Source organism: Coturnix japonica, chromosome 4, assembly GCF_054131305.1.
Source record: "Coturnix japonica strain WE chromosome 4, WE-NBRP24, whole genome shotgun sequence".
In the NCBI taxonomy this organism is placed as follows: Eukaryota; Metazoa; Chordata; class Aves; order Galliformes; family Phasianidae; genus Coturnix; species Coturnix japonica.
Window position 1 is genome coordinate 27,135,833 of NC_140666.1, and position 12,941 is coordinate 27,148,773.

At 34.1% G+C, this 12,941-nt stretch overlaps 1 long non-coding RNA gene across 6 annotated transcripts in view; it reads left to right on the forward strand.

The window, feature by feature from the left end:
- Positions 1-12,941, forward strand: part of LOC107313058 (uncharacterized) — a 200,112-nt gene that overhangs the window by 60,184 nt on the left and 126,987 nt on the right. The window contains exon 1 of one of the 6 annotated variants that reach the window (XR_001554761.3): positions 1,465-1,634. The exons of 4 other annotated variants lie outside the window; for them this stretch is intronic. This is a non-coding gene — a long non-coding RNA (uncharacterized LOC107313058). Of the gene's footprint in view, positions 1-1,464; positions 1,635-4,893; positions 5,008-12,941 lie in introns of those variants that run through there. One more of the 6 variants, XR_014945722.1, reaches the window with a different exon arrangement.

Here is a 12,941-nt window from a genome sequence, read left to right on the forward strand (position 1 = left end):
GCAACTCACAATTTAAGCAATCTCCTATATTAATTTTGAAGTAATTTAAATACCATCTATTTGCATCCTGTAATTATGAGTTTTAATACTTCCAACATTACCAAATCCTTCCTTTGCAGGATAGTTCCCTTCTGATTAGAGCTTTGTAGCTACCTAGCTAGAGTCTTCACAAATTTGCATTGATTTTCTTCTTTATTTTATAAATGAATTGTAAGTTAGTTATTAACTTTGAGACATAGCTTCCACGTTTCAATTTCAAAAAACTTTATAATTCTAAAACAAATAGTAAGAAAACATGGGGTTTGATCCCAGCCTAGAAGGTATAGTGAGATTTAAGTCCTGTTATATATGATTTAATAGACTGTCACTGTAATAAATCACCACTCATCTTTGCATGAACATATTCCATGGTATAAGGGGATAGTTATACTGCTAGAAACTGGCTGTTATTGTTACATATTGTTATTATATATATATGGCATATATTGTTATGATATACATTTTAAAGAGCTAAGTACATTAGTACTTAACAGTACAGTTCTGTTTTTATCCATACAAGTATTATACTGCAGTTGGTATGTTTGACAAAAAAAAAAAAAACCCAAAAAAAACAGTTTATTTTTTTCCCATTTAGAAAGTCGGTATTTAGGACTTCTTTATTTTGCATGGGCATTTGGTGTGTATATGGTCTTAATTCTAAGTGTGCAAGTACTCTTGTGGAGTGCAAGTTAGTAATGTGTTACTTATTGATGAAGGCCTTTTAACTCTAGAGATGCAGCATCATGTGTAAAGTTACATGCTTCATTTGCCTGATGTTTCTTTGAAAATGGGAAGCATCAAGACCAGCTTCAAATACACTGGCTTTAAGCAAGACATTGCAGTGAATAGGGCATGGCTTTACTGACTGTATTGCTCTTACTGGGCTTGGTCAAGGGTTGTCGTATTTTCCTCTGCCTGCACAGTGCTACTGGATGTCTTTGGGCAGTGCTCTTAAGGCCTTAACACATCTCTATTAATGTCCACTTCATGACATCTGACATGCCAAAAGTAAGAAAGGAAGTCTTTCCTCCCATTGTCTTGTCATCCAGGGTAACACCATATTCATGGGCGATGAATTCATGATGATGGTTAATGTTTGAAAGCAACTGAGTCCCCTATAATCCTGCACAGTGTAGCCCACATCATGACATCCTCAGGCTGCATCTTCTCCAGGTTGTGACATTTTTGAGAAGTTTCTTCAGGGCCAGTATCAGCAGGGATATCTCTTGTAGGAAATATAATTTCTTATCCATAATTAAAAAACCTCCTGCTTATAATGCCACATGGAGGATCTCAGAAGTGTCTCACCCAGAGGACAATGAAGTAGATCTAAAACTGCTACAGAGATTACTGTAGTAGTAGCTGCCTACCAGGGGCAGGAGTGAGAAAGCACTTGGCACAGGATGTATAGCTGTTCTGACAAGCATACTGGTACTTACATTTCTCATGCTACCCACCCATTGCTCAGTGTTCAGCTTTCATCCTGCCCAGCTTTGTGAGTATCACTCCTTCACAGCCCGTTCTTGTGTTCAGTGACCCCACTGGACTTGGAAGAAAGGTGGAAGGAATGTCCACAGTAGAACTCTAAAAAGGAGGTAAGAATGTTATGCTGATGGTAAGCAGATGAATAAACTGCACACGCTGAAGTGCTTTGCTAGGGATATTGTGGAAAGTGGCATTGTACGTTAGTTGGATGTGGGATGCTCCAGTTTGTGACATCTTTCAGGAAAAATTTAGCACAGCAGAATGAATGGCATTTTTGTTCCATGACTGTTTTAACAGGAGTACTTTGAGTGTTCCAGCCTTCACCTGTCTTGACAGCATTAGCCAGCCATATGTTTTATAACCCTTCAGTCTTTCACTAGTCAGAGTAAGAACTTGCTGTGAGACAAGGGAATCAGGAGTGGTTTTTTGTAGTAGGAATATCAACAGGCTACTTCACCGTTTCTGAAATACTGTAAGGGCAAGGAAGTTGAGTTTGTTCTTTATTCTTTTCCAGTCATTCTTTCTGCCACCCTGTCTTGTTTCCTTTTCCCTCTGAGTTTCTTTTTTGTTACTCTTTCTTTCTCACTTCTACTCTCTAGAAGGTCCATTTCATTGCAAATGCTGGGAAGTGCTAAAATGATGATTTGTTGAATCGTGCAAATAGTAATAAATGTTTCACTAAAATGTAGCTGGGCATTTGATTCTGTAAAATGCGCTTCTAAATAGTAACAAACTGTGTACAAGTGTCACGCTTTCTTAAATATCTGCAAAAGCATTTAAGACACCCTGAATAGGAACAACTTTATTTTTTTTATTCTTGTCAGCAATGCTTTATCTGGTTTAATATGCTCTGCCTGTTTCCATGACAACTAAGGGAAAACAAAGTCTTAACCAAAATTCAATGGAAGCAAGACAAAACAACCTGCTTTGATTCGTGCTGCTCTGATAAATGAGAATTTGGCACTCAGCTTTCTAGAGCAAATAGAACTTTTATTTGCACATATTTAATTCTCTTGGCTTAAGGAAACAAAAGGAGGTGATTTATGTAAATTGTTCTGTTTTATTGTTTTTCCTTACTCCACATAAGAGGTTTTGTTTCAGAGTCTTATATAGTTTGCTTCTCCTTTATATGTAAAGTTTCAGTTTTTTCCATTTTACTAATATGTCACAAATGTCTGAGCTGGGAAGATGACACAAAAAGCTATCGTTTTCTGCCCTGATGTTTGGTTGAAGAGATATATTTTGTTTGTGGTTGATCGCTGAGCTTTCTCCCAGATATGCTGTAGGTACCCAGGCACTATGGAAACTGGTGATACTTCTCACCAGAAACATCAGTTCTCACAACTCATCAGTAGGCTCCACTGATACAAGTTAAATTGTGCATCCATACAAGTTAGGATAAATTAAGCACTGTAGTTTTTCATGTTTGATTTCTTTGAATGTTACCATTCCATCAAGTTAATAAGCTTGAATCTTTATTACAAGCAGCTAATATTAGCTTCTTATATAAATACAATTTCAAACAATAAGGATATGATAAAGTGATGAGCAAAGCAAGAACCTGGATTCTTACTCCTACAGTGAAAATGACTTTTTCAAGGTATCATTGCTGTGAGCTGCTGTCCATCCATTTCTGTCACAAAACCACAGCCACCTTTCCTGCTAGCATTTTAATGATGTGGCTTGGATGTAGGAAAATAAGGTCCATGGCTTGTGGAATTTATTGTCCTATTAAACAAACAAACAAAAAACCTGTGTTGTGGTTATATTCAGTGTAAAATAGATATTTTGATAGAAATGATTTTGAAAGATGTTTTCTTCTTTAAAAATGTGGATTACAACAGATGCACTTATTAAAATCCACTGAACACAGATTTATACAGTGAATAGCTTGCTGTAAATATAGAATATTGAGTATTTGTCATCCTCATTATGCTTCTTCTGACTTCTTGCCTAAATCATACGGTACATCTTCTGCTCCTTAGTTATACAATGATGTCAAAAACTAATTTTAAATAGGCAGTATGACTTTAAATCTTAAGAAATGAAATGATCATGGAGTTCCTTATTGAGATTCATATTTTCTGGCCACACAAATCAAATCTGTAATTACATGGATTTTAAATAATATTATTATTTAAAATAAATATATTTGTATGTATGACTGTGTTATAAAGCCTGAGATCACATAATTTTCTAGCTTTACTGAAGCACAAGTGATGAAATAGTGTCTTCCTCCATTGATTTACTTTCAGCTGTTACTTTCAGCCTTACTCATATATGAACCAATGTCTGGCATACATTTTTCCAAGCATTTGCTTGGAAATGTAAGAATTCATCCAAGCAAGAGTGCCTGCTGAAAAGGATATAGAGTAGCACTCAGCATAGGAGCATAGAGGTGAAAGTTCCTAAATTGCTCTTCAGCATTTAGAAACTGTTTCCTAGAAGTAAATGTTGACTTCCATTTTGTTTTCAGAAATTAAACAGATGAGACCTGGTGCCAAAGTAAATTCATTTTAAGTTCAGCAAATAATTACTGTATGATGTTGTTCACTGAACTCCACTGATGAATTTGGCTGGGTTGAGATGGTCTTTGAATAATATTTCTCAAGAGTCTATTTCTGCCCTACTTTCTTGTGCCAAGTATGACTTTTCAAAATATTTCAATCCTTGTGGCAAGTCAGAAAATACAGTTGAAGGGTAGTAAGATGTAGTTGTAGACGTATGTTTGGCCTATATTTGAATAGCAAATGGCTTAAAGCTGAAAGATGCTGGGCAACGTTTCCATTCATTTGCCCTGTAATCTTTATTTATAGTCAACACTGGAGTGTATAATCGTTCATTTTAATTCAGAACGTAAACTCCTATGGTTTATTCTAATTACTTTAGAAGTCTCTATGACTGTCTATAAAACTGAATGTCAATGATATATTCTTTTGCACTTCAATAGCACTTTATCTTTATAAAAATAAACACTGGAGAGGAAACAACACACTTCAGTCTTAAAATGCAGTTTGCTTTCTGTGTCTATCTGTCTATAGACAGATTATAGACTAATATAAAGTCAAGTGTGACATATCTGACAGGCTTATTTTTTTCATTGTTACTTCTGCTAGTCCTAGATGGCAAACTTTCATTAGCAGTTTTCCTGCGAGTAGGGGCAGAATATGGTAGGGGGAAAAAAAGATAAGAAAAAAAAAAAAAGAGGTAGTACTGACTCTCCTTCATAGCACTGGCTTTTTGGTTTTCCCAAAGGAAAACCGCCTATGCTTCTGTGGCTAAAACTAGATAGGGCAGATTCTGTGTCAGATTCGTGTATTGCTCAGTAGTTCTTGTTATTTCTATAGCAGCAAGTGTTTTTACAGCAGACCATTTCACTCATCCGAGGCATTTATGTCCTCAGATGTTAGCTGCAGCCATGTTTTGAAGGCTCTTGTTTTGAATAGATGTTTTGCTGTGCTGAAGGAAAAGGCCACAGCTAAGGTAACATTTTGTGGTTTAAACTGTGGTTAGGATTCTGATGATGAGTAATCATACTCTGCTTGTGATGATTGCCTTGATATTAACTATCAGTTTTTTGAAATAGAAATTGCACCTTCTCTGTGACTATGAAGCAGTTGTGGATTTTTTGTTATGAATACCAAGACTGTTTATTTTCTGTTCTTACCTTGCCATAGCTTTGATTCTTGGGCTGTAAGTATTTGGTTAAAAACAAATCCTTTTTTTTTTTCTTAAACTTAACACAAGTATTATGCATGAAAATAACAGACTGATGTCAGCATTTTGTATTGACCCTCTGTGCAGGTGTTAGGAAGCAGGATTTTAGCAATATACCAGAACACTGTGACGGTTAGAAATAGGAAGGAAGTTGAAAACAATCAAAAGGACAACTTGTCTTTCAGAAAGTTCTCTATAAATTATGAGAAGTTTCCCCTAAAAGAGAAACAGTTTGTCTACTTATACCCGATCCAAAAGAAAATTAATGGGGAATTTTCTTTGGTAGTGTGCATTACCACCTTTTAATTCCTTATTTGGCCATAATAAATTGAGACTTGAGAAATTACTGTGAGCTGTGAAGTCAGAAGGGAATAATAGGGAATGAAATGTGTATGACTTAAAAGGATAAAAGATTGAGAAAATTGTGACTGCCAATGCCTACAGAAGAAAAAATAGACTGATTCTAAATGGAGCAAAATCTATGAAGGTTACAGATCTAGATGAAATTTTTCTTTAATCCTATTAGAAGGTAAAACAATCCTGTAAAATGATCCTCTTTTTATTTTTTTTTTCCTCTGCTTTAAGGCCAAGCTGGGAAAATGACATGCAAGCTATTTTATATTTGCAAAACACTGCTTAGAATTTTCTGTGGGGCAGCAACATACAATTTGGAAAAAGGTGGTACAGACCAGCACTGATATTCTCCACATTTTTTGAAAGTTGTTATAATAGCTAAAAATACAGCCTGTTGCTATAGCAACTGGAATTTGAAGGCTCAGATACTGCTGCTTCTTTTACTCCCTGCTGAAGATTTATCTAAAGAAATCTTTTCCTGCTCATAAGTAATAATCTTTAGCTGATCTATTAGCTATTTTACATAATGCTTATTTCCTCAATGGTTATTTATTACACTAGCAAGAAAGCGCAACAGAAAATACTTCAATAAACTGTGAAGATATACTTTGGATGTGCTGGTGGTATACATTATTGCTAAAGGCTAATTCTAACTATCCTAAAAATTTCTTAAGTGCATTTAAGTGGCTCATTGCTGCTTTCATATACTTTAAATTGTATTGTATTAAATTCATGATGAAGAATAATATGTATTTAAATATTGGAATTCTAGTCATTGTTTATTCAGCACTCTTTTATTTCTTCATGCAGTCAATTAGGTTATTTTATTTTTGAGCTACACAAATTCATCCAAGTTACTTTTTTGGCACTTTTCAATTTTTCAAAATTTTATCGTCTGCATTGGCCCTTTGCTAATCTGTCCTGTGGTTGTTTTGTTTTGATTTGTTTTAATGTATTTATATTTATATTTTTTCACTATCTGATGGGTTGGCAGTATTTAATTAGAATCTTTGACAGTTTGTTTCATTCTGTCTTTTTCTGAGTGATGTTGTGGTAGAGCAAACTGAACAAAATCTCACTGAAACAGAAAGCCGTCACTATCAATAAATAACCTCCACTTCTGTGCCATGCCCACATATCTATCATGTTAATTTTTAGTAAAAGAAAACTCACTGAAATGTTTCATAATTTCCAATTTGCAATTTTTTCTTCTGTCCTCTGTTTCTTTCTAGCAGCATCTCTATCTCTCATCTATGAACTTTCATAGGTGATTAGTAGTAGTAGAACTTTGTAATTTCAGGTTTCCTTTAAAGATGTAAAATCTCAGAAAGACTAATAACTAAATGAGAAGATGAGAAGTCCAAGAAAAACAAAATACCCTTTTCTGCATGTAAGATACTATGCAATATGATCACAGAATGGCCCAGGTTTGAAGGGACCTCAAGGATCACGAATTTCCAACCCCCCTTCCACAAGAAGGGCCACCAACCTCCCCATTTCATACTAGACCAGACTGCCCAGGGTCCCATCCAACAATACTCGGTCTTATGATGCGAGATTCACATCCTAAGATATGAATCCTAATGAACATACTGTGAGACTGGCTAACTGAACTAATGGTTTCCAGAATTATTTCCACAGATGTGGATAATATAATTAATTAGCTTATTTTTATGGCTAATTTACATGGCTCACTCCAAAAGCAATATCTTCTACATTTCTGTGGAAACTACTGAAGATACAGTAGTGCTATTTAATAGAGCACATTCTTAGCTGCAAAACATGGTTTTTCAACAGTCACTACCATCAACTATGCATTTCACAAGTGATAAAAAAGAGCCTGCAATTACTGTTGTACTAGGGAAAAGTAGCATACTGGGATGTAATGCAGCCAGCACTGATATATCTTCCCTATTACTTTTTCCTGGACTGAATATTATCTGTTAATTTTTTGTTGGCTGTAGTACAGGCAAATGATGATTTTGCTTTGTAGGCATAAATTACTGTTAAAAGTATTTTAAGAACAATTTGGATATAATAAAGAAGAGTAAGAAGAAATAAAGACTTCAGAATCTTTATTTGCTGCTGGCTATTTATAGTAGTTGAAAGAAGTGTAAAATGTTGCAATGCTGCACACAGTGTGCTCTGGTTTTAGGATTGGTGTAAAAAAGAAATGAAATATTTTAATTGCTTTTTTCTCTTAAAGATGGAATGCTTATTGGCTCTGAAGGTATGTGGGGACTATGTTGTATTAGTGAGTATGAGTGTATTCAGTTTGGATTTAACATATGGTTTTAACATACTCCTTCTATGTGGGTAATTATCTGAAAAATTTAATCTTTATTCCTACTCTTCATATTCTGTGATGGAGCAATCATATGGTGCTCACTAACCAGTGAAGTTATTAGCATATTCTTCACTTTTCTTTATGAAAATCTTAACTGCAATGAAACAGATCCCAGACAGGCTCAAAATTTGAACTGCCTTTCATCAAGCAAAATCCATGTAAAATTGTGAAAGGAACTTCAAAAATTGCTGTTTTGTTAGTATTCAAGAACTAATGGGAATACTTCTTACTCCTGGAAAATAAATTAATATATAATTTACTAACTATAGTTTTAATTCGATGCAATAATTTTAAAATGCTAACAGATTTATATATCATATAGTAATTTGGATTTGCTGGCTACATGCTTTAGAGATGTACAGGAGAAAACTGAGACTGAATCCCTCTAGTATTGTGGAAGGAGAATTGGAGTTTAATCTAAACAAGCCCAGAAACATTTCAGCTTCCACCAGTGCCAGAAGAGACTAATTTCCGTTTCACACAAATGTTTCTACAGAATTTTGCCCCAGGAAAACAATGATCTAATGAGGATGCCTTAATTGAGGCATGACATCTGAAAATCTGATTGATAGATGAATAGAAGCTTGAAAAATATATCATGATGAAATTTAATCTTTGATGCAATGGTGGAATATGTATAATCTAATTTATCCAGCTAATTTATATCAATGAATGCAATTCCATAGCAGTCAAATACAATATATTATTTCACTTTTTAAAATAATCATTATCATGTATATAAATTATTTTTAATTTAATATAATAATTATTATTTCAGTTGTGTGGAACACTTTCTGTGTTCCGGCTAGTACAAACCAAATAAAATGCAAAATGTTGTCTGACAGGGGGATGAAATAAGTGCCTTGTCTATTTTTAGTATGACTGTGGTTGCTGTAGTAACAGAAGAGGAACCTATCAGGATGTAGAACTTAATTTTCCTTTCTATTTCCGTATTTTCAAGATATGTCTGAAGAACGGTACTGCACTTAAAATTTTCTGTAAAGATAAGTCAAATCTCATATTTTTAGAGTTAAAATGTAGATTTTCTCCCTACTGCCTGGCCTTAGGGAGCTTCAGAATCCAACTACAAATTGATGTTATTTAACTAAATAATGCCATAAAGATATGATCTTTCATCTTCCTATGAGCATTGGAAAATAACTCTGAATTCATCAGATAGTGAACTGAGTTAGAAAAGACAGGCTCTTGAGCCAAACTGAGTTAGAAAAGACAGGCTCTTGAGCCATAAAATTAATGACATAGATATCTTTAGGACTACATCTAATCCTCAGGACACAGGTCACTTCCCACTAATTTCCAGTCCAGACATGCCACTCTGTGTTTTCCAGAAACTGCTATCGGGGAACAGGGAGCTTGTATATATCAAATAGATCTACAGTATGAACAGTGGGATCACAGTAGCAAGGTGTGCTTATTCGTGTTACATGGTATAAGTAATAAGAAGTTTGGATGGATTTATCTGAACTACATCCTAGTAAGAAAGGAGCATCTCATCCATTTGAATTGTTAAAGCATTAACAGAGAAGAAAGTTCCAACTTTTGGGTCAGAAAAAATGTTTCCTAAAGTGTTCCTTGCTTGTTTCTATGGGACTTGTGTACTAGATTTGATTAATGGATAATTTTCTGTTTCTTTTGATAATATCTGTTTGTAACCTGCTTTAAGTTAAATTACAGCTATTCTGTTTTTGTTTTTTCGGCTGTTATTTTAAACTAATTAAGAGACTTTAAGCTTGTAGTAGCCATGTGGTGTTGAAATGGAGTGCCAAATGAAAATGAATCCATGTTTTCGTTATATTTAACAAAGCAATGATTTTCTGACATTCTCTGATAAAGATTGGTCATTTATTTATTTATTTTTATAGATTTCCATACCTGTGATATAATTAGCTTTGACCATAATTAAACATCGGATAGGTAGGGCACTTAGTATTATTGGTAACTTATTATAGACCTCAATCTGCTAGTGTTTGCACTTGTAATTATCAAAATAATTGGAACTATGCCTGTAAGTTGCAGATTAAATTGACATTATATTGACACCTAAACCTCAATAACTGGCATTTTTTATTGCACCTTATGACATCTCAATTTTAATGCAAGAAAAAGCACTTTTTAATTTTTTCAAAGCCATTCAATCACTGAAAACCTACAGGACTACTTTCAGCATCAGTAAGACCCCTTCCATGCACAGTGTTTTAGACTGTATTATAAAAAGCAGCCATCGTGGAATCAGGCATCATTTGGTGAGACATATAATATATAATCATTCTTGAAACTAGCCATATTTTGAAAGCTGTGTATGTTAAAATGAAATAGGAGCAGAACTATCTATTCTAGAAATAAAAATGGAGCATCCTGAGTTTATTTGACCTAAAGAGAAAAGGTCAGAGAACACTATATATTTCAAATATCTAAAAAGCAGCAGCAGAATTGAGGGGAACTGTTTATGATAGATGAACAATTGGTTAACACTGGGCAAGAATCAAACACTGCAGTAAGGAATATTACTTAACACTGGATTCTTTGTTTGTTTCTTTTATTATCTGATTGCTTTAGTTCCCACCTTGCTTTGTGAGCAACCAATGTACTCCACATTGCTTTTTTTTTTTTTGACCAATTTCTCTAGTTTGTCTTCTGTGTATGTATTGAGCAGTCCTTCAACACAATGCTTTTTGAAGCTGCGGAAAAGCCAAGATATGTCCAGGAAAAAAAATAACCCCAAATATATTGTCGTAACTGTCATTTAGCTCTCCAATCTGATGTATCTCAGAGCATTCAAAGATGTGTCACAGAAAGTACAGTTTCCAATGGAAAAATGAAATGAAAGCTTGAGTCTTAATTCCAAAATGGATGATTCTGATTTGTGTGGTGCTTTTATGAGAAGAGACTAGAAAAGTCTTTGCTACCAGTAGCTTTTGAAAGTGAATTAAAGTGTAGTTAAAACCCTGATTGTTTTTCTTACTTGCATTAAATCAATATTACATCTTATTTTGCTGAGTCAGTTCTGGGAACTAAATTTATGGCTATATTGTAAGTGTCTTGTTTGTCTCAATTAATGCTGTCTGTGGAATACAGAATAAATGTTGTACTAACTTGTGCAATATTGGAGTGCTAAGAAAAAATAGGAGTGTGCAGAACTTGCACATTGCTTTCTTTCCTTGACATGTCAGAACCTAGAAAGAAGATAAATAAAAGATAAAATAACCCAATTTGATAAAAGGAAGTAATGCTAAGAAGAATGGTTGCTTGATCATTTTCAAATATGGGTGTTGCAAGAATACATGAATTTCAAAACAGAAGAGCAGAATTTTTTATTTTTACTTTTTTTGAGTTGAAAGCTATTCGTATGTATTCAGCTTTTGATTATTGAATTACAGTGCGTAGCATATAATAAGAACCAGGAACAATACCAGAACACAGTATATAAGAATATTTCTAGAAGAATATTTCTATTTAATATTAAACAGACAATCCAGTTTCTACAGAAGTTGTTCCAGCGCTCTATATATTCTCTTCCGTATATAGAGCCACATATAATAAAATTATTTCTTGCAAATAATTGTGGAAAATGTGAAATGTGCTGTATTCTGTTTATCTTTCCTTTAGAAGCATAATTTGTAGTCTACCAGTTACACAGTTTTAGTGGGTTTTTTTTTTGTTATAATGTGGAGCAAATAGAAATAATAGTGTCCTTCTGACCTTAGAAAAATGATTTACAACTCCGAAAATGATTTATTTATTTATTTTTTTTAAAGTAGATCAGATGGTAGATTTTGTGAGTTTGTATCGTAAGCTGCTTTGAGGAAGAAAGCAGTGGTTCAATTCCGTGTTAGGAAGGTTTACATTTAGTCTATGATATGCATATGGTGGTAACACAGCACTGTGTATCACTTTATGGAATTTTAACTATCACTTTACTTCTGCAAGTGCCTATTTACTGTAAAGGAAGCCTTACAGCTCCTTGCAGTTTTTCATTTTCTTGACCACCTTGAATAACTGTATCATTGGCTACAGTCTCATTCTGAATGAATTAATTAGTGAATAGGCATTAGTAACTACACTGAACCACATAGACTCCTTCTGTTTTCCATTTCTCTCCACTACAAAAATTATTATTCTTAATTTTTTAAATTTTTCTTAATTTCCTCCCATCTTTTTCCCAATTACTTATTCAAGTGAGAAACACTGACCTGGCTTGTCACAAATCACAGAAGAAAGGAAGATACTTCATAGCATGGAAGCATTACTACTGTAATAGAGTTCATTAGAACTATGCACCCTGGCTTCTGATGATTCAGAGGAAGGATTATTATAGATTTATCTATTATGAATTTTTCATGACAAGACTATACAGTAATTTTGTTGGGTTTTTTGCTTGTTACTGCTTGAGGGTTGGTGATTAACAAAAAAGCTCCAAATCTATGAGGGCAGATACCTAGTGACAGTTATAGGTAGAATATTAAAAAGCCTTGAAAGCGTACATTTGGAACCATACGAGTAAAATTTTTGGTGTAAAGAGCTACAGATATGAGGAATCATTCACAAAACAGCAGGCAAGACTCCTGGTAGAAGTAGAAGGTAGATAATTGTTACAATCTGTCCAAATATTTCACTATAAATTTTCTAAAGAAGAGTTGTAATGAAGAAAGGCTTGCATCACAGTTCATCAAACGGTTCAACTTAATTGAGTTTCTGAAGTGATATGCTATGGATTAAGGAACTCAACTTTACTGGGTCAAGGGAGTAATTGTCTTTTAAGGTGGAACTTTAAAAGGTGGCTGAGCCAATGTAACAGGGAATAGGGTAGGAGAGTGACTGACACTTTAATAACAATCACCTACTGTCTGTAATGTCTAAAAGTTTAGGTCTAATGCCATATATCTCCTACAAAGAAGGAGGAAATACTATATAAATCAGTGGGGCAGGGAAGATGCTATGGGGTAGAGCAGGAAGGAAAACAAAAAATATTTTATTTCAC